General features: G+C 35.0%; 1 protein-coding gene across 2 annotated transcripts in view; it reads right to left on the reverse strand.

Moving 5' to 3' along the window:
• LOC150102789 (synaptotagmin-1-like) overlaps nucleotides 1–27,483 on the reverse strand; it is a 155,397-nt gene that overhangs the window by 66,905 nt on the left and 61,009 nt on the right. The gene's annotated exons all lie outside the window — the stretch shown is intronic.

The raw sequence follows: 27,483 nt of genomic DNA on the forward strand, positions 1-27,483 counted from the left end.
ACTATTATTGAATTCTCAACAGAATAACAATGAATAGTATATAGTAATGAATATTAATAATACTAGTAAATAATGCTCATGTATAGAACCACTATGAATGAAATACGCTATGCTAACAGGCATAAAAAAACAGTCACTTCAATTTTTATCGTGAATTATTATTGGTCTCACTCACATTAATAATACGAAATTGCGCGAAATATCTATTTACCTGTGATCTTACTAGTAACTCAGATGATTATAATTCCCCTGCAAATCTATCCCCGTCAAATATTCGTTATATGTGTTGTGCAGTAAATATTGTTTGTCGTAACGTATTCATGGTTACTAATAGCAAGTCGATATTCAGCCTCGCTACAATCCGCTTTTGTGAATCACGCGAGAACATGAACATGGTATCGAATTGTTTGTTTTCAGTTTTTTTCCTTCTATTCTTCGTACAGCGTATCCAATTATCCTTGGGCTGCGTGTAAGTGACAACAAATCACTTTAGTTGGACAGCAAGATCCAGTCTGTAAGCTTACTTCATTCCTTTAACTTGAGCTGACCAAACGGTGCAATTACCCAAGTTTTTTTCCTCTCTTAAAGAGGAAAAGATCAGTGGTAATGTTATTAAGGAAAATAAATTTATGGGATTGTTAAGTCCGCTTATAAGAAAAGACCATCGAAGAAGCTCATCAGTTGAGTGAGCAGCGCCATCTAAAAGTACACGTTCTAAAAGTAACAAGTCGAAATCTAATTAATAATACTTAGAGCAATCAATCCGGTTTTTTTTCTTCAGTTTACGGCTTCATTAACTGCGAATTACATGAAGTTTTTTGTATTACAAAGATTCTCCTGATATCCTTAGAAAATAAATTAATTTTTTGTTTGTTTGTTTATAAGCAGACGTAACTAAGTTTTATGTCAAAAATACTACTTGTCAAGACTGAAATAGGCGAATAATGCATAGCTCACTAGTAAAATACATTACTCTCCAATACTCTTGATTCAAATACTGTTTAGAAACATGCAGAGAGAGCACTTTTTTTACTGGATATTCAAATTGCTTTCAAATATCTGTTATCACCCCTTGGGTACATTGTAACGGTGAGTGGAAATCATGGAAATTGTAAAAATTTACAAAAGCTCCTTGAAATTTCCGATTTATTAAACAGTAAAAAATAAAACTCCATATTTAGAGCAGCGGTGTCCAACTTTTCTTTTTCACATTCACCACATATAAACAAATAATTTCATTTTTTGAAAGAGACGTTAACTTTTATATGAGTAAACATCAAAGATAGTAATTTTTGAAATAAAAATCAAATTATATTCATAATTTAACGTATTTCTGCGTATTTTTACGACGAATTACATATATTTGCAGACATTTGTGACTCGAATTACCAATATTAAAATTCATCAAAAATTCTTGACTTTTTTTTTTTTTTTTTAAGTATTCATGCTCTCGGCTTTATTAGGAGTATTTAACCAAAGTTCGGTCCACACCAAAATTTTTCGAATCATCTCAATTCTCGTTTCAGATTGGTCCATTGTTTAACTGGGGGGGGGGGGGGGGGGGGAGCGATCAAAAACGGTAATAATAATTCCACTCTGGCTGAAGAGAGAGTCGAAGTGGGTAATTTGAGATGTCCTCTAAAATGCTCTGGTCATCTCGAGTTTAGTCTGATCATTTCATTCATTTTAATGGTAACATTAAGCAGATAATAAAATTATTATTGATAAAAACGGCGCTAGTTTCAAGTATGTTATTGTCACCAGTGTATACTGTCCTTACAGTAGTTGTCTCAACCTAATTCGAATCAAACTAAACCATCATTTCCATACTTATTTTGCAGTATTTTGTTATACAAGCTATTCTAGTAATGACAGTAATTGAACGAAGATTAATATATATATTTTGTTAGTTCAACATATCTCATCATCGGCCTATGGAGTATGACAGGTGCTGAGAATCAGCGGATAGCAGAAGAGGGAGATAAAAAGTTAGAGGTATTATAGTTTTTAGAGTAGAGAAAGAGGCCTCAGCTGACCTGTTTTAGCTGTTGATCCCCCAAGGGGTGCTTCTAAAACGGTCGTTGATTTTTCACTTAAAAAAAAAAAGGAAAAATAGTGAAAAGGAAACATGTAGGAAACTAGAGAAACTGCAGAACATCTTGAAGGAGAATTTAGATAGCTGTTAAATGAGACAAGTGAATTTAGAAGTGGGGGGGGACCTGGCCCGAGTGATGCAACCCACAAGGAGCTGCACAGCCTTGCTGTAAGCCTTCGCTGCTCGGGTTTGTTCAGACCGACCCACTGCTCTGTGAACAAAACCATTAAAGTTGGAAAAAGAAACAGAAGGATTATTATTCCCCCAGCTTATCAGTCCTCTTTGAGATTTGAGTCTGTTAGCACATTTAAGGTGTTGCATAGCTGTGCTAGCTCCTCCTCATTTAGGTCTATGAGTCCCTTTATATCGTCCGGCACAACTGTGTTTATGTCGCGGATGAATACGTTAGCCCAGTTCATACTGAAAGTACGTTTACTTTCAGTCATCTTTATAAATTGTGGTTGTCCTGCTGTGCTCATTATTCTAAATAGTTTTTCTGCCGTTTTCACTGGTCCTCTGAATCTTCTTAATATTGCGCTTCCATTGCTAACTTTAAAAATTATAGCTTTTTGGGGGGTGTTGCCGTGTCATCTCTAGGTTTCTTTGCGTCTCTTAAAATAACATTTCCTGGAAGAAAAAAGAAATCATGCGAAGGAACCAAGAGATGGGAGAAGAGCCTGGCCCGAGTGATGCAGCTCACAGGAAGCTGCACCGCCTCAATGTAGGCCTTTCTAGCTCGGGTTTGTTCAGGTCAGCCTCCTCCAGTGTGGACTAAAACAACTGTCCAGAGGTCTTTAACCTTCTGTAAAAATTGCGTATCACCCAATCTGCCTGTTCCGTGACGTCTGTTATTTTATGCAGAGTGTTGCATAGGTGTTCTCTCGTCTTCATTTAGATCCACACGAACTATTAACTGGTCGGGCACAGTCATGGCAATGTCCTCTATGAGAAGGTTTTTCCAGTGAAAACTGATACTTCCTTCTCGAAGGATGAAGTCTGGTTCATCTCCGTTGTACATTATCTTGAATAATTTGTCTGCGGATTAGATGGGTCCGCTCCATCTCCTTAATATTGCAAAAGCTTTATATGTATTAATGCCATATTTGTTTGTTGTTTTTTTTTTTTTACAGAAGATTCCACTATTTCGTCCTGTTTTGCTGTGACGTTGGTGGTTTTTTCAGTCTCTGATTCTGAGATGTTGCCTGGTTTTGATTTTTTCTTGTCCCCCGTTTCTGGGCTTATAGGTCGTTTACTGGTGTTGTTGTTGGACTGCGCTTCTTCCTCCTCTGTTTTTCCTGGGAATTTCTTTGTGGCGTTGTTCGTCTCCATTTCTTCCTCCTCTGTGTGTTCGTTCACTTCCTTCACAACATTTTCATGTCGTGTGCCTCGCTTCTTCTTCTTCTTATTTTTGGATGCCGAGGTTTCTGTGGCAGCTGCCTTATCTTCTTCGGCCGTGTGCCTCCTTTAGAGATGTAAATTATTGTGCTCGGTTTTCCGATTCTCCTTCTGGCGTGACTGTTGTTGGCATTATGGTAGCTCCCATCCTTTCTGCATGGATTTTGGATGGGCAGGTGTCTACTTTATGTTCGACGGCGCGGCATTTAAGGCAGGCTGACAGGCATTTCTTTAATGCATGGCCTGCATTTGAGGCAATTCCTGCATTTAAGTTTAGGGCAGTCTGCTCCAAGATGGGTGAAGGCACGACACCTGAAGCATTACTTTTTAACGCCGGGGTAATTTACCATTACCCTGGCAGAACCTATGAGGACGAAGTTTGGTACTTCAGTTTTCATCTCCAGAGAGATGATTACTTCTCCTGATTTCCACTCAGGGTTGCCGACGTCGCTCAGAATTTGAATTTCCCATACGACGCCCCATTTGGAGAACACGTTCCGGATGATATATCTTCATTTTCTGCATATTCTAGAGGAAATCTGGGGATTTTTAGCATTTTTGAAATGCTCCTCACCATGAAGGGAGATACTTTTTTTTCCCCGCATTCAAATCCTTCGAGTAACTTATTCCTGGTCTCTATATTTTTCGTCACAACCTGATATCTGCCTCCCCCATAAGGGATAAAACTAAAAATATTCTCTGCACCTATACAATCCATAAGGGCTTTCGCCAATGTCCTTGCTGGTACGGTAGCATCCACCTCAATGCCGAGGATCCGGACGCGTGGAAGGACAGATATATTTTTCGTTACAACCTGATATCTGCCTCCCCCATAAGGGATAAAACTAAAAATATTCTCTGCACCTACGCAATCCATAAGGGCTTTCGCCAACGTCCTTGCTGGTACGGTAGCATCCACCTCAATGCCGAGGATCTGGACGCGTGGAAGGAAAGATGTCATAGTTGACTGGAGGGTTACCTTAAAATTGTAATACCATTGATATTACATTGAAATATATATGATATGATGGATACGAAGCATACGAGGATCCGTATTTCATCCATAATGGCCGGTAAGGTGATCCCTACCACCACCAAGTGTTTATTCTTGCCCCAGTCCGGGGTTTACTCTATCTGTCACTGTTTTGTTGAATATCGCGAGCCTCGTTGAGACCCGTCTCCAATATTATTAACTGCTCAGAACAGATACTACACTATGCCTCAGTCCATTAGCTAAACTTTAAGAACATTCTTCTTTGGTGCATCAATCCGAAAATTGGTAAATATAGCAGGACATCACAACATCCTGTCTTGTGGCTTCCTTTTTATCTCTTCATAACTCTTAGTGCCAGTTATCATCAATATGTTATTTATATATGAAATTCTTGGTCTGCCTCGTGGCCTCTTTCCTTCTACAGTCCTCTCCATTATTTCTGTAATCAAGTCCCCCATGCCTCAAATGTCCTTTATATGGTGTCCAATTAGGCTTTTTCTTCTCTTATTGATGTGTTTCATTAATGACCGCTCTTCGTGAACTATATTCAGAACTTCATTACTTTTCTTTTCTGTCCAACTAAGTTTCATCATCTTTCTCCAGCACCAAATTTCAAATACCTCCAACTTTTTCGTGTCTTGTTTTATTAGAGTCCAGGCCTCACAACCATATAATGCAATACTCCATATGTATGTTTTCACTAGCCTATTTTTGAGCTGGATGCTAAGTCCTTTACTGGTAAAACTGTTTCTTCTGTTATAGAATGCTTTTTTGGCTAGGATTATTCGTGCTTTAATATATGATTGGTTTCTTCCATCTTCTGTGATAAGACTTCCAAGATATTTAAAAGAGGATACCTGTTGTAGTAGGTTATTATTTATTTCCAGGTTTATTTTCATTGGATTTGCTTTACTTGTAATTAATAATTTTGTTTTCTTATAACTAATTTTTAGGCTGTACTGTGTGAAGATTTCTTCCATCTTTGTTAGGGTGGCTTTCAGTTTGTTTTCGTTATCAGCTAAAACTGCTATATCATCCGTAAACCGTAGCCAGTTAATATCAATTCCATTTATCTTAGTTCCGATTTCTATTAGTTCTTTCAGTTTATTTATTGCATCTTCAATGTACAGATTAAACAATATGGGTGAAAGAGAGCACCCCTGTCTTACACCTCTTCGTATTTTTGCTATTGCGGTTTTTGTTGTATTGCTGGCTGCTTCTATTAGGGCTTCCTGATGCTTGTAAAGATTAAATATGAGCCTTCTATCTCTCCAATCTACCTTTATTGTTTTTAGGAGGTGAAACATTTGATTCCAGTCAATACTATCGAAGGCTTTCTCCAAGTCAAGAAAGGCTATCAGAGTATTTTGATTCTTCTCCAATCTTCTTTCAATAACTGTTCTTAGAGCTGATTGCTTCTCTTGTCTCCTGCTGTTTCCTGAATCCAAACTGGTCATTGCCAACCTATTCTTCAACCTTCTTTGTTAGTCTTTTTTGTATAATTTTGAGTAGTATTTTCGAAGCATGTGATATTAAGCTTATTGTTCGATGATTTTCACACTTGTTTGCATTATTTACTTTAGGAATGGGTATGATAGAGCACTGTGTAAAATCTTTGGGGATGATCCTTGTTTCATAAATATCCTTTATGATCTTGAAAAGGTATGACTTAGTTATGTTTCCTGAGGGGATGTTATCAGTGCCTGGTGCCTTGTTGGCTGACAATTCATTCAGTGCCCATTCAAATTCATCTTTTAATATAGTTGGACCAATTTTAGATAATTGTACTTCTTGTCTTGTTTTGCTGGCTTATTCCTTTTATAATGTTATAAGCTTTATCGATTCTTCCAGTCTTTGTTAAATCTTCTATTTCTTTACATTTCTCTGTATACCAGTGTTCTTTTGCTTCTTTACACTTTCTATTTATCATATTTTTTATATGTTTATATTTGTCTTTGCTTTCTTCCTTTAGGGGGGTTTTGTATTTTCTTCTTTCATCTATTTGATCTAGAATGTCCTGGGTGATCTATGGTTTTATTATTTGCTTCTTCCTTAATCCTATGCAGTCATTGGCGGCCCTGATGATTGTCCTTCAAATGAGTCCATTTTTCCTCTGTGTTTTTCTTTTCCCTCTCTCCAGTTTTAATGCTTTTATCAGTTTGCTGTTTATAGTTTCTATGGTTTTCCTCTGTTTTCAGGTTACTTATGTTCCATTTGGGCCTTTTCCTTGGTTGTGACAACTTTTTAAATTTCAGATTACATTTCAATAAAACCAAATTGTGGTCACTATCAACATCAGCTCCCGGGTAACTTTTGAATGATTTTACTTGATTTTTTAAATCTATTTCTTGTCATAATATAATCTATTTGGTACCTTCCTACATCCCCTGGCATTTTCCAAGTATACCTTCTTCTTTTTGGTACCTCATACCAGGTATTAGTAATGATCAGATTGAATTAGTAGCAGAACACCAAAAATCTATCTCCTCTTTCATTTCGGCATCCAAGTCCATACTTTCCCACCTCTCTACCATCTTTGCTTTACCAATGACTGCATTCCAATCCCTATGACAATAAGATTATCTTCCTTCTTGGTCAGTTTGATTAGATTCTCAATATCTACATATACTCTCTCAACTTCATCATCACTGTGGTCGCTAGTAGGCATGTAAGCTTGTATTATTGTAATATTTGTTGGTTTTGCTTCTAGTTTTATTATCAATCTGCTACTACATTTTACTGAGTTGATTACTCTTCTTCCCCATTCCTTATTGAGAACCACCGCGACACAGATACTACGAGAAGCGATTTTATAGATATAGATATTTTATATCTATAAAAAGATATACTACGAGAAGCGATTATATGAATTTTATAGATATCTATATAGATATAGATATACTACGAGAAGCGATTATATGAATTTTATAGATATCTATATAGATATACTACGAGAAGCGATTTTATAGATATAGATATTTTATATCTATAAAAAGATATACTACGAGAAGCGATTATATGAATTTTATAGATATCTATATAGATATAGATATACTACGAGAAGCGATTATATGAATTTTATAGATATCTATATAGATATACTACGAGAAGCGATTTTATAGATATAGATATTTTATATCTATATAGATATACTACGAGAAGCGATTTTATAGATATAGATATTTTATATCTATATAGATATACTACGAGAAGCGATTTTATAGATATAGATATTTTATATCTATAAAAAGATATACTACGAGAAGCGATTATATGAATTTTATAGATATCTATATAGATATAGATATACTACGAGAAGCGATTATATGAATTTTATAGATATCTATATAGATATAGATATACTACGAGAAGCGATTATATGAATTTTATAGATATCTATATAGATATACTATACTACGAGAAGCGATTTTATAGATATAGATATTTTATATCTATAAAAAGATATACTACGAGAAGCGATTATATGAATTTTATAGATATCTATAAAAAGATAAGACGAAAATTCGAAATGCTTTTATATGTCACATTATTTGTTATGTATTCTATATAAAATAAAAAGGTGTTAGAAGATTTATTTAGTATATTTATGATTATGCAGGATTATAAATATCTACTTTACATATTCATGAAATTATTTTTTCTTCATTTATTTTTCTTGTACTATTTTTTTCTTAATTTATTTATCTTTCTTCCATTAAAGTTCCTTTAATTAGAGGTTTCCACGAATTTAAGATAAGACGAAATTTGAAACGTTTTTATGTCACGGATGTGACATAAAATTCGAAACGGATGTGACGTCAGCTTGGTAGGTCATGACTTTTGGAAGGCGACGAAATGCGTGATGCTTCCTCCACCTTTGCTGCGAGTCGCCCTTGTGTTGCCCTACCATTGGGTAAGTAGCTCTCTCCTAAATGTAGTGCAACACAAAGGCAACCGCATATAATCAGTCATGACCTACCAGCCGGAAATCGGGGGCGCCGTAGGCGCCAGTGGGGGGAGTATCCTCCCGAATATATATATATATATATATATATATATATATATATATATATATATATAAAGAATAATTATATTTTCTTCTGAATTTTATCAGTTTCTTTCTTTTATAGCTGAAATCCATCCAGATTTTCTTTTCTGTGAATTGTTAATGACATGCAGTTAGCCTGCAAAGGTCTGGTAATGAAAAGTAGTTGCATATTTCAAGAAAACGTCAAAAATAAATAAATAAATAAAAAACACTTTGAGAACCAAAAGATTCCCAAACGCATTTTTCTTAAAGAGAATTATCATAAACAAAACAGAAATTCTAATAAGTAGTCTCGAGTGGTGAATTTTAATTAAAAATTCACTTCGGTTCTTAAGTCTCCTTGCTTAAGACGTTACTGTGTGGTCAACATTCGCCTCCTTCAGGTTTCACACTAGATTTAAGATAAGAGGATTGTGTGATCCAAAATGTTTCTCAGTTGTTCTGTGCTAGTCACTTACCGCAATGCTCCTTTGGAAATATCTTGGAATATTTATCGCCATTTCATGCGTTGCTGCTCGTTCTGGGTGTGCAGCGGAGATACTTTAGTTGGAACTGTCGAGAACAAAATCTCTCTCAAGGGAGGATGACGAATGTCTCTTCTTCTTCTCAAACTGTTTTATGTCCGCTTACTACACTTCGATTCCGACGGGGATCGTGTTCGTCATTTTATTTAAGTGGTAAACGATTTATCGGATTCAAAATTGGAGTCAAGAAGTCTTCCGTTTTCGTAGAAAATACAATCGATTTTAGTTTATTTACTGAAAGGGCATTAAACGAATTGGGCAATGATCCATCAGATTCGCTGAAACCCATTTATTTACTTGAAGAAAACTTTGCTTTCTGACTGGTGCGAATACGAAGACTATAATTTCGGAACTGCTCGTGTATAGTAACCTCCTATAATACGTGTGTGCGCATCTGATGGAAACAGGGATGGCGGTGGTGGGAAGGATGATCATAACTGTAGCAGCAGGACAGAAACAATGACTTTGTTGATTTCCTTAGGAAGGGTGGAAGTTATCGGATTGGATATCAAATGTAAATGTCATGTTGTTTTTTTGGGGAGAAAGAAAAGATGGTTGTTTTTAGGGGATTCATCTCTATCTTGGCACATGGGCGTGTCAAGCTGTCTTGCTACACTTGTACAATTACGCAGAAAGAAAAAAAAATGTAGAAAAAAAATCTCTTACAAATGATCCCATTTGGAAAAATTCTCATTAAAAGAAAGGTTATCCGATGTTCACTTAAATCAATCGGATGCAGTGCTTCCAGTTAGTTTTTCTACACGTGAAAGCTTCATTGCAATTATTTGAATAAAACGATCGAGTCACTTAGGACAGCAAATGCTTTCGTGTGCAAGAAGCTTTTGCATAAAACTTAATTGTGTTTTATATAAAATTCTTCATAACAAATTGACCCTTTCCAATTCAAATTTTGTAATCCTCAGCAACCCTTGAAAAGAAAGGAAAGTAAATTATTGCAGCAATATGAGTTGAAATATCCAGCAATAATGATTTTAAATGAAAGACGTAACACGAATTACGAAATTCATTCATAGGTTCTCTCTTTTAGGGAATGCTATACTATTCTCCTCAACCAGCTGAAATCTAAGAGGTCTTTGGACTCTAGAAGAATTAAGGATTAGCTTCAACTAATCCTTAGACCATCCCAAATAAAAAATTTTACAAATTTACAACTTTTGGTGGACAGGATTAAAGAACATTGCGATGTACTCTACTCCACCACGTCTGTGTACATCGCTCCTGGAATTTATTAAGAAGTTACTCCAGTATCAGGAGCCATCTGCCAGTAGGAATAAGTCATCGTGGTGAATTAGTGGTCATTAGTTCTGTCTTCATTGAAAATAAATGCCATTTGCGCAGTTTGGGCCGTTCCAGATTAATGTTTCAAACTACACTTGCACATCAGCCAGTTGTGGACTAGTCAAGTTAAATAGTTATAATTAGTACCAACCCGATATAGTCAAAGAGCACGAGTTCAGTTTAAAGGTCAATTGGAAAACCTGTCCAAACTAAGTTTATTGCCACACCCTGCGGCTTAACTTGTAGGATCGATACATTACAAAGTAAGATGCTTTACTGTATTCTCATAATAAATTTGAATTAAAATACAGGGTGGCGCAAAAGTAGCGAAGGGGTTGAAAAAAATCATAACTTTTTGAAATTCGATGTTCTAATTTTTCTTTTCAAAGCTTGTGAAGTACATCTGGGAGATTCAGTATGGGATGTTACACCATTATGCAACGAACCAAGATCGTAGAGCTTTATTTCGAACATCATCGTTCAAGAATCCAGATCCAACGAGCCTATCGCCGTCGTTTTAATGCGTGAAATGCATCCTCTGAATCGATGATCCGACGCTTGGTAGGACGCTTCCGGCAGCAAGGTGCAGTGCGAGATCTGCCAAGATCGTCTGCGAACGTCTAATTTCAAGAAATTGTGCATTCAATTGGCCCGCTCGTTGGCCAGATTTAACGCCCTGATTTTTTCCTTTGGGGTCATCTTAAGGAGAGGGTGTATGTGAATGAACCCAGAATCACAGAGCAGCTCAAGGAGAACATTCGAGCCGAAATACGGAATTAACGCCAGATACTGAATATGAAATTTCAATCAAAGAGAGTGAAATTATTACTATCATTTTGAATCACTTTTCCAAATTGCCCAAAATGGTCTTACTGAAATTAAAATTGAACCGCACATATCTTAAATGGCCAAATATATTAAATTCCATCCAGTCGGAGTAGGCTTACTGCTTTATTTTTAAACTCTTTTCCCCTACCAAGAATCGGAATAAGCGAAAATTCAACTAGTTCAACGTTATATTTTTATGAAGTTTCCAAATTTCAGTTAAATTCGTCTAGCAAAATGAATAACAGATCGCAGTCTGTTATTCTTTAAATGCACTTCTTATGAAACGAATTTAAAAATAGGGGTGAATGACAATCAAACACTTGGACTAAGTTAATTTTTTTTATTAACAGTCTGAAATGTACGATTTTATTTGGAAAGAACACATCGCGACCCTGCTTTGCTTTGCTTTGAATAAAAATATCTTTTCGATTGGGAATTAATGAGGATCTTTTATTACAGGACCCCCCCCTGTTGCTGGTGTTTTTAACACCAAAATTAAGCTTTTAACAAACATTTAACTCGAATTTGGGTATAAAACGTCATATAAGCGATTTTCCTACAAATGAGTTTTTTTTTTTTTTTGTTACGCTAGTACGAATTTTGTGTTAATATTTTTTTTTATTGCACATTCCTTACAACTGATTTTCAAGAGACATGGCGAAGAGGATAACAAATTCGCTGCTTTATCTCCATTACTATTAAATGGGTTGCCATTATTCCATGAAGCAACCAGCACAAAAGATTCCCGTAGGTTATTCCTTTATTCATTTTTCTCGATCAACGTGTGTCTGAGATTTATGCTGCGAATAACATTCGTTCCCCGCAACGGGTGGTCGTGAGTGAAAAGTAAAAATTATCTCCAGGAAAGTGATCTTAATTGTAATTTGATCGAATAAAGTAGTTTGGACAACGGGTTTAATGAAGCATCTGCATGTAATACTAATAACTCTTGTGACCGAGCGAGTTTCTAGCGTTGAACACCGTATTATATTACAATGGGGGGTAGGAGGGGAAGATGACTAGTAAACAAGAGGTCCACAACTTAATGAAGCACTGGATATTTCGCGGTAAAAAGAGAAGCTGTAATTAATAGTTCGTGATGGTGTATTAAGTTCATTATGATTTAAAATTTACTTCGTTACACGTTGTATTTTTTTTTAATCTACCATCATTGCTTCACGCTAAAATAAATCAAAGCTAATCGGAAGCATGTATTAAATTTCATAGTTCAATTTAATCTGATAGAAGGATTAATCAAATCCTCTTAAGTTCGCCATTATCTACTAACAGAGGTCACAGGGGTCGTTGATCCGATGCTATTATTGAGCGCAGGTGTTTTTAGAACAGCCCGCAACACTCTCTTACCTTACTTGATGGATGAGGGAGCTATTAGCCCGTAACGACGGAAGATTTTGACAAGTAATGCTGATCAAATAGACACAGCTGGCTCGCTCTGGTTAACTTATAGGAGAGGGATGATGGTTTATTAGCACTACTCGGGCTTTATGCACCATCGAATACCCCATACGCACGCAAGAGAAGCTTTTTTGTATGTTTTCACTTCAACTCAAGTTTCAATTTACCTTCCTCGCGTAAGAAAACTTGATCATGGAAAACTGATCAGTGTTAGTTCGCTCTGTAAATGTCATAACAAACTTTTCATGACATTTACAGAGCGAACTAACACCGAACTAAGCTATCCCGCTGGAAAATAAGATTGGTTCACTAGACTGATCTTTCAAATACCGCAAAGCTGCCAATCTTTCTTAATACTGAAGCAAAACATTTGTGAAACTTAATTCGGGTGCTGTGAGGTTGTTCCGTACATAACAGGCAATATCAGCTCTTAAGTATCGCATACATTAGCCACTGACGTGCATAAGTTTCAGGACAGTTCGTGTATATTTAACCATAGACAGCTTTGCATCTAGTAATACTGCTGAACTCATCAAAGTACTAGATAAAACCAGTACACTTAGCAAGCAATTCTATGAAAAAGAAAAGGGCACAAAACAGTATTTATATGCAAATCAGGAATAATAATTCCACACAACTTGACCTTATAAAACGATTAGATATTATATAGTCACCTGGACATGTTTATTCCTTCATTAAACAGACAGTGTTTCGAGAACTCAAAAAACGAATAACATACAGGGTTTGATAATGCAAACAACTACATGCATTATCTGAATACAATTATTAAATAATAAAATACAGTTCATGATCTGTCTGTAAATATATATGTTAAAGATACCAAGAAATTTTATACTTGGTTTTAATCCTTTTCCCAAGCAAGTAAGCCAAGTTTGCGCCTGAAGCATTCTTGCTTGTTTGCTTACTTTGGAAAAAAAAAAAGAATTAAAACCAATTTTATAAAATTTCTTGGTATCTTTAACGTATAGTACACCCAAGGTAAAAAAATCTTTCTACACACACACATTATATATATATATATATATATATATATATATATATATATATACACACCTTACATAAATACCAGGTATACCTTACTTAACGCGAGATTTGATTAACGCGGCGAAATTAATTGCGAGGCAAGAGTTTTAATTAACGCTCCTTTAAATGTACCAAAATTCCACCAAATACGACATCATTGCTACAACAAATGGACATGGACGTCATTGCAACTTTCGAAGCCTATTTTCTTAAAAAGACATTCTCAAAGGGTAGAAACAACAAATGGAGAAAACGCGATTACGCTCCAAGAATTTTGGGAAAATTTTAACATTAAACACGCAATTGAAAACATTCGTGACTCGTGGGAGCAAGTGTCTTCTAGCTGCATGCGAGCTGTTTGGAAAAATCTTCTGCCAAAATGCGCTAATGACTTAGGTGAGTTTCAAAATCCTGTGAAAACAACGTGGTTGAAGAAATTGTTACAATTGGTGAAGACCTTGGTTTTGATGGTGTTGATGCAGAAGATGTTAAAGAATTATTAGATTCAAATTGAAAAGATTTCAGTGACAACGATCGTCTTGAAATTGTACAACAACGCGCATATAAAGACAAACAAATGGAATGTGAAGATGAGCTTCCAAAGGAGATAACAAGCAAAGAACTGGATGGAATATTTCGCAGTTTAGAATCGCTTAAGCAGCAAGTAATGGATATGGATCCAGATGTTAATCGAAGAATGCTTGTTTGCCGAGGTCTAGAGAGCCATTTTGCTTATTACTGTTGAACATTTGCCGCAGAATATTTCCTATAAATATTTATAGGAAAAAAACTAAAACTGCTCAAACGACTCTTGATAACTTTTTTTGATAATAAATTGCAGTAACTAATGTACGTACGAGCATTTATTAAACATTCACTTTGCATTCATTTTTTAATCTTTCCTAAAAGAGTACCATATAAAACGAATTATTAATACAGTAATCGATCATGGACGAATTGTAATTTTTACTATTGATTATTATATTTGATTAACGCGATTTTGATATACGCGGTAACGCCGAGGGATTAATTAATCGCGTTAATCAAGGGATACCTGTGTGTGCGTGTGTGTGTATATACATATATATACATACATATATATATATATATATATATATATATGTATATATATATATATATATGTATTGGGCCCCAGAAGGGACCCTGCCCCTTCTGGGGCCCAACTCCCCGAGTTCCGGGCTGGTAAGCCGGTTCTCCATTGTTTAGAAACGTCCAACAATGTGTTTGTCTCATGAAGGCAAACACATTGTTGGACGTTTCAAAACAATGAAGAGACAAAAAACGTGACATAAAAACGTTTCAAATTTCGGCTTATCAGATTAATCGGCTCAAAACAATGAAGAGACAAAAAAACATGGCATAAAACCTTTCGAATTTTGGCGTATCTTTTTTATATAGAGAGTACATATATATAATATAAACGAGAAATAATACGTTTCTACAACACAGAAAATAAGTATGGGAATAACAAGAAATGATCTCATAATAAAGGCGTTTCTCGATAACATTCTAGCGAGAAAAATAACTAAAAATGAACTTAATAACCACAATTAAATATTCAATAACAAAGTATAAACCATGAATATCACCTGCTTAAAAATAATACAAATTTATACTTCCCTGAGGAGTTTTCTTTCTTTGGTGTTATCTGAACGTGCTTTCCCATTCCCAGCGTATTTCCTTTTCTGTGACAGAATAGTTCAGTTCGCGTCGCAGCTAATCTAGAAGCTTGTCTTGTATTACATTGTTCACGTTCCATCTATTCTGAGTGCAGACACAAGCAGACGTATTTCACCCTTACGTGCTGAAAAACATTACAGTGTAAATCTATGCGCCTGGGCATCTAAATAAAGTAAGAGGCCCTTAAATATTAAAAGACCCTTCCGTCACCGTTCTCGCTGAGTGTAACAAAGGAAGGTGTACAACACACACACGTTATCACTTCAGTAGTACCGCCTACTGCTGAACCTGCAGCTTAACAGCAAGGGCTGAAAGTTCACAGGTGGAATTGTTTACGAACTATCTTCGTTAATAACGTCGGCAGTTCATTATTTGTGCTCACAGACAGGAATCTCGGTCACTGCGAGTTAAAGTAAAATGTAATTTTTGTTGATAAGCGTTACAGGAAAGTATACAACGCTACTGGTAAAAACGCTGTCGCTTGGGTTTGAGACAAGTTCGAACCACGTCTCGAACCGAAGTTCTTTCCAACCAAACATTTTTTCCTTCTTGGGTCATGAATATGAGATACACCTAAATCCGATGCTGCTTAAAATATCCGAGTGACTTAAAGATACCTCAATAACTGAATCTTAGAGCTCCAAAGACTTTATACTTGAAGATTAAGTTACTGTACTGTAAAATACCAACTTATTACAGTTCGCTTTAAGTATCTCAGCAATGTGACTTTAACATATGAGTTATAAAGGTTTCGAAGAGTTAATTTTTTTTTTTTTTTTACCCATTCTTCAAAATCAACGAAGTAAAAAAATTGATTTTGTAAGTGGGTTGATGAATTCAGAGCGCGATGAAATTCATTGGGAATCTAAAGACAATCACCGACATTAATGTCGGTGATTGTCTTTAGACCACCCTGCATACCGGGAATGAAAATTTTCCTCAAGAGAACCTTCCTCTCACCATGGACAAGATTCTAACCGAGGGCTTTACAACTAAATGGCAAATGCGCATCATTTTACTCCTTGCAAATGTGCTACTTTATGGAGGATTTTAGAGTGAAGAATCTATATTTTTGAAATAAAAATTGTTACTTAGTTGAAATATACAGGGTGGTTCAAAATTCCACATACAAACTTTGAGGGGAGGTAGAGAACATCAAAATCAACCCTATTCACAATAGAAAGCATGATCGGAAACGCCATCGGAAGGTACTAACAGGGACACAAAGACACAGAAATAACACAAGGCAGTAAGTAGTGTAAAGAACTTTATTAGGCGTAACTGAACAGTTCAATAGTAGTTGGATACATAATATGGTAAACGAGGTGCACGTCTGCCATCTCAGCGTTCGTAAAACGACGCATGTTCTTCGTACGACGTCGAAAGCTTGAATGAGGAAGTCCCAATTGCTCACCTGGAGCGCTGGCGAACAGCGCCACCAGGTGAGACTTTCCGGTCATGCTTTCCTATGTGAATAGGATTGATTTTGATGTTCTCTACCTCCCCTCAAAGTTTGTACGTGAAATTTTGAACCACCCTGTATAAACAATGCCTACTTGCTTACATGTGTACTCATGATTTGCCACTAATTTGATAAAAATGAGGATTATATCTGAAGACAATCAGACACTTTCATCCCATCATTGCTATAAATAGTTAGAAAAGAGAACTTCTCATTAAAACATGCACCTATTGAATAAATACGCTGGTAAACTTATTTAAGCTTATTTTCATACTCCTACACCGCAGTATTTCCCACATAAACGCTTATCTCAGGTATCGGGATGCCATTAAGCTTTTAGATGCCCCGGAAAAAGCTGGATGTTTTTTGAAATTGAATTTTTGCGACTCAGTGACTTTAATTAAGCGCCTCGAGCAGATGTCCCCATTTACTCTCGCTCTTCACAAGGTTGACCCTGCTGGTACATTACGCCGGAGGATGTTTTTATGCGATTTTTTTTTTTTAAAAAGATCAGATCTGAGAGAGGAAAAAATGCAATTAAAATGTTTTAACTTCAGAAGCAATAAATCTTATTTCAAAAATTCGTTCAGTGTTAAGAAGAAATGTAACTTTTTTTTTTTCGGATTAAACTTCACTCCATCTGAAAAAACTTAAATAAATGATAAGATTGAGTTATCTTCGAACTAATTTATTCAATTAAGTGACATCTCAGTTTCTGTATTTTGATCAATTTATTTGAAAATTAATGCATTTTGTCAATGAAGCAGGTTTAAAAAAAAAAAAAAACATTACCATCCTCTTAAGACTAAAAACTCGGAAAATTTGAAGAGGTCCTATATTAAAAGTCGTTAATGAATGGCGGCCACTACAACATCACTCCTTAAGCAATTTAACTAGCAAAAAAAAAATTATATTTACAAAAGATTTAACTTAAAAAATACGAAAATACGAAAAGGAGGGATTTAAATCCCCCCCCCAATCATTTCTATCTTCAGATCCTTCTCTCACACTCCCCTCCCAAAATGCTCTCTACCCATCCTTAATAATAATAATAATAATAATAATAATAATAATATTATTATTATTATTATTATACATATATTAAAAATCCCGGTTTTTTTTCAAATAAAATCCCCACACTACATTACCCCCACTTCCTCCCCCCCAACCCCTTCCTTTAACAGCTTAACATTGCCAAAAAAACAACATCCAAATTTTCTCCTATTTTATTGTATTCTTCATATATTAGTTTTATAACACTTCGGTAATACCCTAGAATTTTGGGTAAAGAGCCAATGACGTAGTAAAAAAGGGGCACTCCTAAACGAAAGTAGGCTATATTAGTCATTAAAATAATAGTTTATTTTTAGAGGTGTAACATGAGAATTTTCCCAGAAATAATATCTAATGGTTTCATTATTATTTTTTAAATGAAGAGTAATGCTCATCAGTTAAAACCTTATCTTTGGTAAGGGCTTTTTTTTTCCTTTTTTCCACAGAATTTTTGAAAATTCGTCATATGAAGTAACAGCTGTGATACTAATCGATTAATACTTTTTCCATTATGTTTCAAAGGTGCTGTTTCACCAAAGAGATTACATCTAGTAAAACATGTCAATACACAATTATGGCGAATTTAATTTAATAGCAACATGTAATTTTGCTTTCTACTTTTTAATGTGTTTTTCAGAATCACATTGAAAATTCTTGTTTTCCAATTTTATTTTGTGCAGAAATGAAGACTCGTTTCCAAAAGGTGTGAGAGAAAGAATTTAAAAATAAAGGAAAAGCAAAACAAATTTCGAAGATTTATTTGTCTTGGACAATTATGGATTTTACATGCAACTCTGTTCCTAGCAGGTGCTTCTTTGGAATGTAAAAAAGTTGGACAAAAGTTCTTATCACTTATCGATTCCTTACTTCATGATGTACATCGAATATGTTTCAGAAAGTATCGATGAAGTGTCAACGAAGATGAATAACCATGCAAATTTAAGTTCAATTGGCGTGTATTACAATCTTTAGCTATCCCAGTGCCAAAATTGCGACCATTAAAGAAAAAGAATCGCAGGCAATGCATTGAATCATGGGAAATGGAACAGCTGGATTAATGGTTATAGGAGACAACATTAATAATATTAGCATAGTTCAATTGCTGCATACTTGAAGAAAACTGGAAAAAAGTTTTACTAACTTTTCGAAATTTTACAGGTTCTGGTTATTAATGGTAGCATAAGTTTTATTCACTACTTTGTGTACGTTTTTGCTGTTAAAATGATGATTCATTTTTAAGTGAAGTACTGGAGAAAAAAAATTGGAAGATGGAAAGAAAAAAGGAATAATGCATCTGATGGTGCAAGTTTGAAATAAAAGTGAAGGATCTTTTCTGTTGGCTTGCAAACAGTACTCAGAGAATCCTATTTGAAATTTCGTAATAAAAACATTTGAAAAATAGTTGATATTCATTTTTTTTTTTTAATTTCTGGATCGAAGTTATGTGTGTGTAATGCCGGAATATTTTATATATGCTGTAGGTTGGGGGAAGAAATAAAGTGTTTCGCCATGATGAGAAGTAAATATATCTGTTACAAATATACTCGGAGGATAACGTCGTCTGACTTGCCAGTATTTGATAAAGAGCAGATTTCGATAGTGAGTCAGCCTTGTATAGCCAGATGGCTTAAGTGAAAGGCATTAAATTTATGATCTCGATTTCTTTAACATTCGCTCTGAGAAAATGTCAGTTGTATACAAGCGAGAAAGGACGATCTTAGAAAGCTAACCTCTCGGTTTGAAATTTCAGTCAAAAGTATTGGATAGTTGTTGTTTATCTCGAGTGAATTCGGCTGTTAAAACTGTGAGCAGCAGTTTAAAATGTTTGTTACAAAGGCTGCGAAAGCCAATTTCCTCCAAATTATTCATGCCAGCTTTTGATTGAATCCTCACAAGAATAAAAAAAAATAACTTTGGAATTAAATTAATATTTTTCATCTTTACCGTGATGAGAAACTGATCTATACTCTTCCTGTTGTGAGTTGCCGTTCCTCAGATTTACTAAATGAAAAAGAGCTCTTCGATGCTCACCACACATTACCAAAATTTATTATATAATTGACAGAATAAAACAGTTGAAATGTAACTGAAAAATATTAATATCCGACTGAAGATTTTACCTAAACGTTACCTTATGTAAAATTAAGTAAGCTTAATCTCTCAAGGAAAAGCCCAAGAAATTTTAGGTTTTTTAAACGGTCCTATTGAACATGCACCAACTTTTGTTATCCAGTCTTTGAAAACTGATTTAAAGTCATTGGTTTTTTTCACTACGATATGTAACTTAGAGTATCATTCGCACGTGCCACTGATGAAAAAAAAAAAAGTAAAGAAACTGGAAAGTAAAATTTAGTGGAAAATTTGCAGTTTTGAGTGAAAATACGGAAACTACAATTTTACTTATACCTTTTTGAAATACTTCAGTTCAAGCATTCAACAATGAAGCAATCTGGTTTATTTCTTTTATGGCTACAGTTATTTTTTAAATTCCCATTAATATTAAAAAAATCCAGCGTAGAAAGTTACCTCCTCAACGAATGGCAGAGTACCACTCGTTGTTTCTGTGTTTTCTTCATAACTATCACATCAATGCCGCCATTTTATCTCCTACAGGTTCCGTCTTTCCACTATCTAAGAAAACTACTATCACAAGAAAACATCAAGTTTCTGACTTCCTGTGTGATTACGTAAGGAAGTGGAAACATCTGCTTCTCTTCCTTACAATGAAGAATCTCGCTTTTTCCGTTCTTGTCATCAAAATTTTATCATGGAATTGAATGAAACATTCGCCATGATTGCGATATGGAAAAATTAGAACTTCGTCAGGCAATTAAACTGAAATTAAGTATCGGTAAAAGGAAGAAAATGCTTTTCAATTATTTATGTTAAATGTTTCTGTTCACGTGACGAAGTTGTACCTTGTACAGCGTTCCCAGGAAATGAATCATGTTAGAACCATGTTCAATTAATCGAACCCACCACATGCTATATTCTCACTGTAATCGGCGAACAGAAAACTCCTCTTATCATACCAGCACCAGGAGAACAAACCGCTTCATTATCTGAACAACTTCCACAACTACAGACCAACTGGGAAAGTAAAACATCTGTCAAATTCTACAGTTTCGCTGTTAATCAGATACCTTTGTAATTTCGATGCATCTTCACGATAAATGCTTGAAAAACCTGAGATTATGAAACTCAGCTAAGTAGTACGAAATTCGAAGATAATTTTCCATATTCTTCGCCGTATTATCTTTATTCTCTTTTTATGAAAGTGCTTTCTTTAATTACAGCTGTATTTCGTGCTTTATTTATAGACAATGCAGGCGCAATTAGTTTTCCTTCCATCTTTCTTCCTGGTAAAAAAGGCTATTTCACCACGCCTTAAGTGCATTAACTAATGCCGACTGTTCATGCAAGAAATACCCAACATAATAATGGATGGACAGAAACGCATCGTGTCATTTAGCTCAATTACTGTTATTCCTATTAGCGTGCCATATTATTTACAACTTCCTCAATGAAGAACTGGGGCGTAAAAGGGGATATATACTCAAAGTCAGCAAGATAAGTTTCTTATTCATTCAATAATGAAAAAATTATTGCTGATAGGAATTATCAATAACCAATTTTAAATGTTCAGCTTAATGGAGTTCTAAGTAATCAGTCGTGGCATCAACACAGAGTGATGAAAATTTGCCTTTCACTTAAAAAAAAAAAGAATTTTTCATTTTCTTATGCAAATCGATGGTTTTCTCTCATTAGAAATGTTTTAAATGCTTTATCTGCCAGCAGATAAAGTGCCATCACTAAAAGTAACCCTTTGCAAAATGTCGTCACTACGTCACTCAAAAAAATAATAAAGTATGATTCTTTGTTTCAGATGCTGTAGAGAGTTGGTATACAAACAGAATATAAGGCACCTACAAGAATCTCAAAATGTCAGATCCAATATCTCAAAAATTAGTGAGAATCATCAGATTGACTTAACATATTAGTTTCGTGAATAAAAATCTAAATTTAAAAAGTGCGGAATAGTTTCAAATTTAGAAAATTTCTGTGACATTTGCCTGTATATTCGGGTATAAATTTAATGTTAAACCGTTTCAGAGATATCAGCTGTAATAAGCAGTGAAACTATTACAGTTTTTTAATTGAGATATTTTGCCTTTAAAATTAAATTGTTCAATCAAGGTATTACAAACTGTTGGTAATGCATTGATTGAAGAATTTGCCAGAGGCGTCTCAGCTACAAAAACAGTATCAGATTTTTTTTTAATAATAAAGTTTCTTTAAGAATGCTTACGTCCACACAACAAATGTCGTAAAAGGGCACTGATCAACTTTATAGCCTTAAAAAAAACAAAAAAGACAACTTATTTATGCAATATCAAGAGTCATACGTTAGGCTGATATTCCAAACATTGTTGACTTTAGAGAAAATGTAATATCTTCTCTCTGTGTGTGTGTGTGTGTGTTTCGGGTATAAATTTATTTTTGAAATTGTTTCAGAGATAACATTCACCGTAATGGAATGTTATTAATGCAATGTATAACGATAATAAAGATTTCAGCAATCTGTTGAATGAAAACCACTACTTCTGCTTTTAAACGGAAAAAGTTTAGAGCTTTTTGTTAGGTACAATCAACACAGATATCAATAAAGGTTTTTATATAACATTACTCACACTAAGATGTAAATGAACATCATGAATCATTTCCCCCGTATCAACTCCCTATTAAAAACTTTTAATTCCTGCTTTTTAACACTTGCGCAAAAGTAAGTTGTCCTGCATAAGATAGATACGAAAGATTGAACTAATTTTGTTTTAAATGTTAATAAAAATAAAAATAGAATTTACTAAAACAAAAAATTATATTTTTCTTGTCCAAAGGAGCAAGAAAAATGTAATTTTTCTTGCTCCTAAGAAACAACTGACGAGATAACTAACACTTGTTTTTCTTCGATCTCATCTCATCTTCCTTTCTCTCTTTTACCTTGAGGTGTCGAGGGTTTATTAATCATCGGACCTCAAACCATTCACAGGATAAGGTAACCAGCCCTATGCCCCGGTGTATCCAATGTCCTGTAGCGTTGATTTCTTAAGGTCAGTTTGCCTGCTTTTCGGGATGAAAAATCCCAGGATAAACTGGGGAAATAACCCTACTGTCCACGCCCAAGATCGGCTAACTTAGCTATGGCTGAGAAAGGATCCTTAAGCTCCTGACGTCACCGACGAGAATCGAACCTAGGACACTCCTTCCCCAGGTAGATGGTTGCGAAGCGCACAGCCACTAGGCTAACCGCGCCGACTTTTCTACGATTACAACTGAAATCTGGGCTATTCAGAGAATAAAAAAGCAATTGAACAATAGAAAGTAAAATAAATAAATTGGCGGTATTTGTTAGAACACATCATTGGTTTTAATCTGTTTTAATGCACCAAAAAGAAACTAGGATTAAGGAAATTCTCATCAGTTCTAGATAGACATCCATTCTTCTGTGTCTTTAGATGATCTAACTCTTACTCCACCCACAGTACTGATGTGCGATATGTTTACACCCTTTGATGGGTGGGGTGTTGATATTTCTTTAATGTAATTCTTTGATGCTACTAGCATTTTTAATTCGTGATTTTAACACGAAGTTAGTATTTTGATATTGAATAAAGGTTTATCTCGACATGAATTGAATTATCTTAAGTATAAGCTTTTTTTTTATGGAAATCATTTACTATGACAGAAACTCAGAAAACGTGATTTAATTAGCGTGTTGTAAAAAAATACCATTTTAAGGACGTGATCCAGCAGGAAATTTATGCTGGCACGCAAGGCATTTCCACTCGAGAATATTCACTGGAAAACGATGCACTGATTGAGTACATGCCACAAATTTATGCTGCCTAATCCAAGAGTTCGTGGATGGTTTTTGATTTAACTCTCAAATACATTCCTGAATTAGCTGATATTTTTATGATAGTATATGTGTAGTATTAACTAAACTGCTGAACAAGAAGTGAATGTCACGAATATTAGCCCAAGCCTGAAATATGCTTATCAACTTGATGCTGAGATCAGAGCCATACTGTTTTTTTTTTTTTTTTTTTTCAACAACAAATTTCCTATGGTTGTGAATATTTTTCTGGAATGCAGAAATAATGGCGATTTTTAATTATAAGTAAACTATCTTCTTCCTAAATCTGATTTAGGTTAATTGGCAGTGTAGGCTTATGATAGTTTTTCTTTGGCTTCCAGTTCTCTTCCCATCTAGTTCATGCTTTTGCACTTATTCTGACAATCCACCGTTATCCACGTGTTTTGTCATTCCATTTTCAATTATATAGCTGTTTATTTAATTTGTATGACGGAACGATAGAATTTCCTCTTTTGTTCCCACAGGATACATCTAGCCACTTTTTTTTCCCTAAGGTATTTCGTTTATCTGCTCTTTAAATGACCATAAAAAAAATAATAAATAAATGTAATGTTTCACTTCCATGAAGCAAGAATGAATTGAATTGAACATGACATAATATAAATTTTATACTAATTATAGTTTTTATTATTCATTATTGCCATTTATCTCAAGTATTTTAAGACATCGCGTACTATTTTGTTCAAATTATTTAATTCATTACTGTTTTACTTCTTACGATGACTGTATTTTCATTTTTCCATTTGATATTATACCATTCTGCACGCACGCACTCGCACACACACACACACACAGCCAGAAACGCATAAATTGCAACGTATTGTTGCAATTTATGGGTTAATTCTCCATGCATGTTATTTGGTTTTGTTTTTTTATTAGTTTTTATTTATTGCAGAAACGTGAATCCTGTGTTAATATTTTGTTCCACACGTCATAACAATGTTTAGGTATTATTATTATTCAACAGATGTCTCGTGGTCCACGTTCTTTGATAAAGGCAGTGAATTCTAGTTTGCCTTTCGTTTCGTCAATATAGCCCTTGAGTTAAACTGGTATTTACACTTCGTCGGTTTCATTTTCACGTGACATAATTATTAGCAATCAACAGTTACAAATTCTGCAATTACTATGTATGAAAAGGCATCATTTTACCAACTGCCGTAAGTCAACAGAAGACACTTATTAATGTAAGCCAGGCGGTAAAAGAAAATCTGAGTAGGCTTTATTCAGTATTTGCTGCTCATTAGAATTGCAATTATTGTTTCAACATTGCGGTGGGCATAGCACGATTATTAGAATGTTGAAAGTAAAATAAACCTTTCATTTATAGCATTGCATTTCGATTAGGAATGCAGTTGTCGAGACAGATTAACTCTTAAGTGATGTTTACCGGCAAAATCATGCTGCAAAACCGCAAACAATACGTGATTCATGATTATTCTATACAATATAATGCAGATTATGGGTTAGGGTTTTCCCTTTGGTTAGGGAAAACTTGGTTCAAATCCTGTCTTTTATAAGCAGAACATTTAACACTGTTTCAAGTGAGCCAGTTTCAGATGAAGGTGAACCAGATTTCTTTTTAGAAACTCAAGTGTTTTATCTTCTAAAAATAAACTAACTTAAAGAGCAGTCGAAGTTAAGACATAAATACATCAGCGCAAAAGTCTTAGTCGTTTTTCCAATTCCGAATTGAATAGATTTTTACGATTATAATCGTGTCCTCTTATATTCAACAAAAATAAAAATACTGACACAGCTAAAAAAAAATTAGTTCCTTTCTAAGGGAAGAAAATTTAACGATGCATTCATTAAGCCCCAACCCAAGTTAATCTGCTAAGGAAGTTCCTACTTAATCAATCTGCAATTCAGATTTCGTCTTTATCCACTCCTCACTCGTCAAATCTGCTTTAAGATTCTTAATCGTCCTTTTTTCGTTTGTCTTCAGGCCAGTGGTCTGCCTGTCTACAGGATGGGGAAAAAAAGTTATACGTGCTAATTCATCTTAACCCGAAAAGTGTCGTCCACTTTTGACAGATGATATACCTGAATGAATGATCGGGTGACCTGCTAAACATAATCCACAATTTATACCATCTGCCAAATAAATACAGTCATAAAATAACCACATACGAGTTATCAGCGCTACAAGTCAATGATCTCGTTTATTATTTTAAATGCTGGGGAAAGTTACCATCATAATTCTTGATGCAAGCCAGTTTTCTTTATTAACAGAATTCTAGGGTCGGAACAACTTATCAGTTAAAAATATCTACTCAAAAGTGAAGGCTTATCGGGTAGATCTTAACAACCAAGATAATTTATGTTGTGTGTATGATCAAGAAGTCAGTATCGGATCGTTCCTAGCTTTAATCTTCCCTGTTTAATTTGGTTCACGGTGATTATAAGTTGCACCAAGTAGAGGCGTATCCAAGTAGATTTCCAAAATAGTTTGTCACATAAGACAGATGACTGGTCGAAATCATGTTGGTAGAGAAAAGACAGTAAGAAAATATAAGAATACATTTCCGAGTACTCAAAAATTGCTTGTTGGACAATAATATGAAATAACTTAAATAAATAGTGGGAAACTTTTCTTGGTCAGGACGCAGAAAGGGTCTACTTCACTGCTGAGAGAAGTCAGATCGAACTTTTCATTAGCACTGACAACGAAATTCATTGTGTGTTGAGTATTTCACTAAACTACACCTCTCAAGTATTCCACTCATAGAATGAATCTGAGAAGGCATCAGTGATCATTCTCATTTATAATTAAACCTAGAATGTACCGATTTTGTCATAAGACTGCTGATACAGTCAATTGCACAAGTTAATTATATTAACAAATATTTACAACTCATGATTTAAAAAAAAAAATCAAAATGCTCTAAAATTTGCAAATTTGGTATTGCAAAGGGCGCTTTGTAATTCTCAGAATAAAATTCCAGATTAAAGGAGTTAATGCATCCCTGATAAATAAATAACTATTAAAACTCTTAAATCAAAATCTAATCGAAAGCGCGTACTACATATACTCTTTGAAACACTAAGCCTTGTGGCAAGTACGCATACACATGCAATCGCTATTCTGTACAATCTTCAAGTGTTGAATGCTATCTTAGAGAAAACCAGAGCCACTATCTTCTGTTCTTGATTTTCAGAGAAAGTAGGGAGCCGTTTTAGTGTCCTTTGTTATTTTTCACAGAGAAATTGTAGTTTCAGATGAAGAAAATGTTTGACATTATCTTTCTCTTTCACTACGCGCTATTCCCGCTTCCTATGCAGGGTCCGCGTGTTACTTAGATGCGACTACTTGTTAGTACCACTCCCAACCGACCTGTCGCCTAGTCTGCCGCTGGGTGGGGGGGATATATTTTTGGCTGTAGAGGCGTGTGTTCACGAAACCGGTTTGCCTGCTTGCGGGATGAAAAACGCCAAATAAACTGGCGGGAAAAAAACCCTACTGCCCGCACCCAAGACCGGCTAACTTGGCTATGCCTGAGGAAGATCCTCAAGTTCCTCACGTCTTCGACGGGATTCGAACCTGGGACACTCCTTCCCCAGGCATGTGGTTGCGAAGCGCAAAGCCACTAGGCTAACCGCGCGGACAAAATGTTTGACAATATAATATTAGTTAATCCTCTTTTTATAAGTAATATTACAATTATATCCTCATTAAGAAAGAT

The sequence above is a fragment of the Typopeltis vanoorti genome, chromosome 10 (genome assembly GCF_054136105.1).
Source record: "Typopeltis vanoorti isolate ZY-2024b chromosome 10, IOZ_Tvanoo_1.0, whole genome shotgun sequence".
NCBI lineage: Eukaryota > Metazoa > Arthropoda > Arachnida > Uropygi > Thelyphonidae > Typopeltis > Typopeltis vanoorti.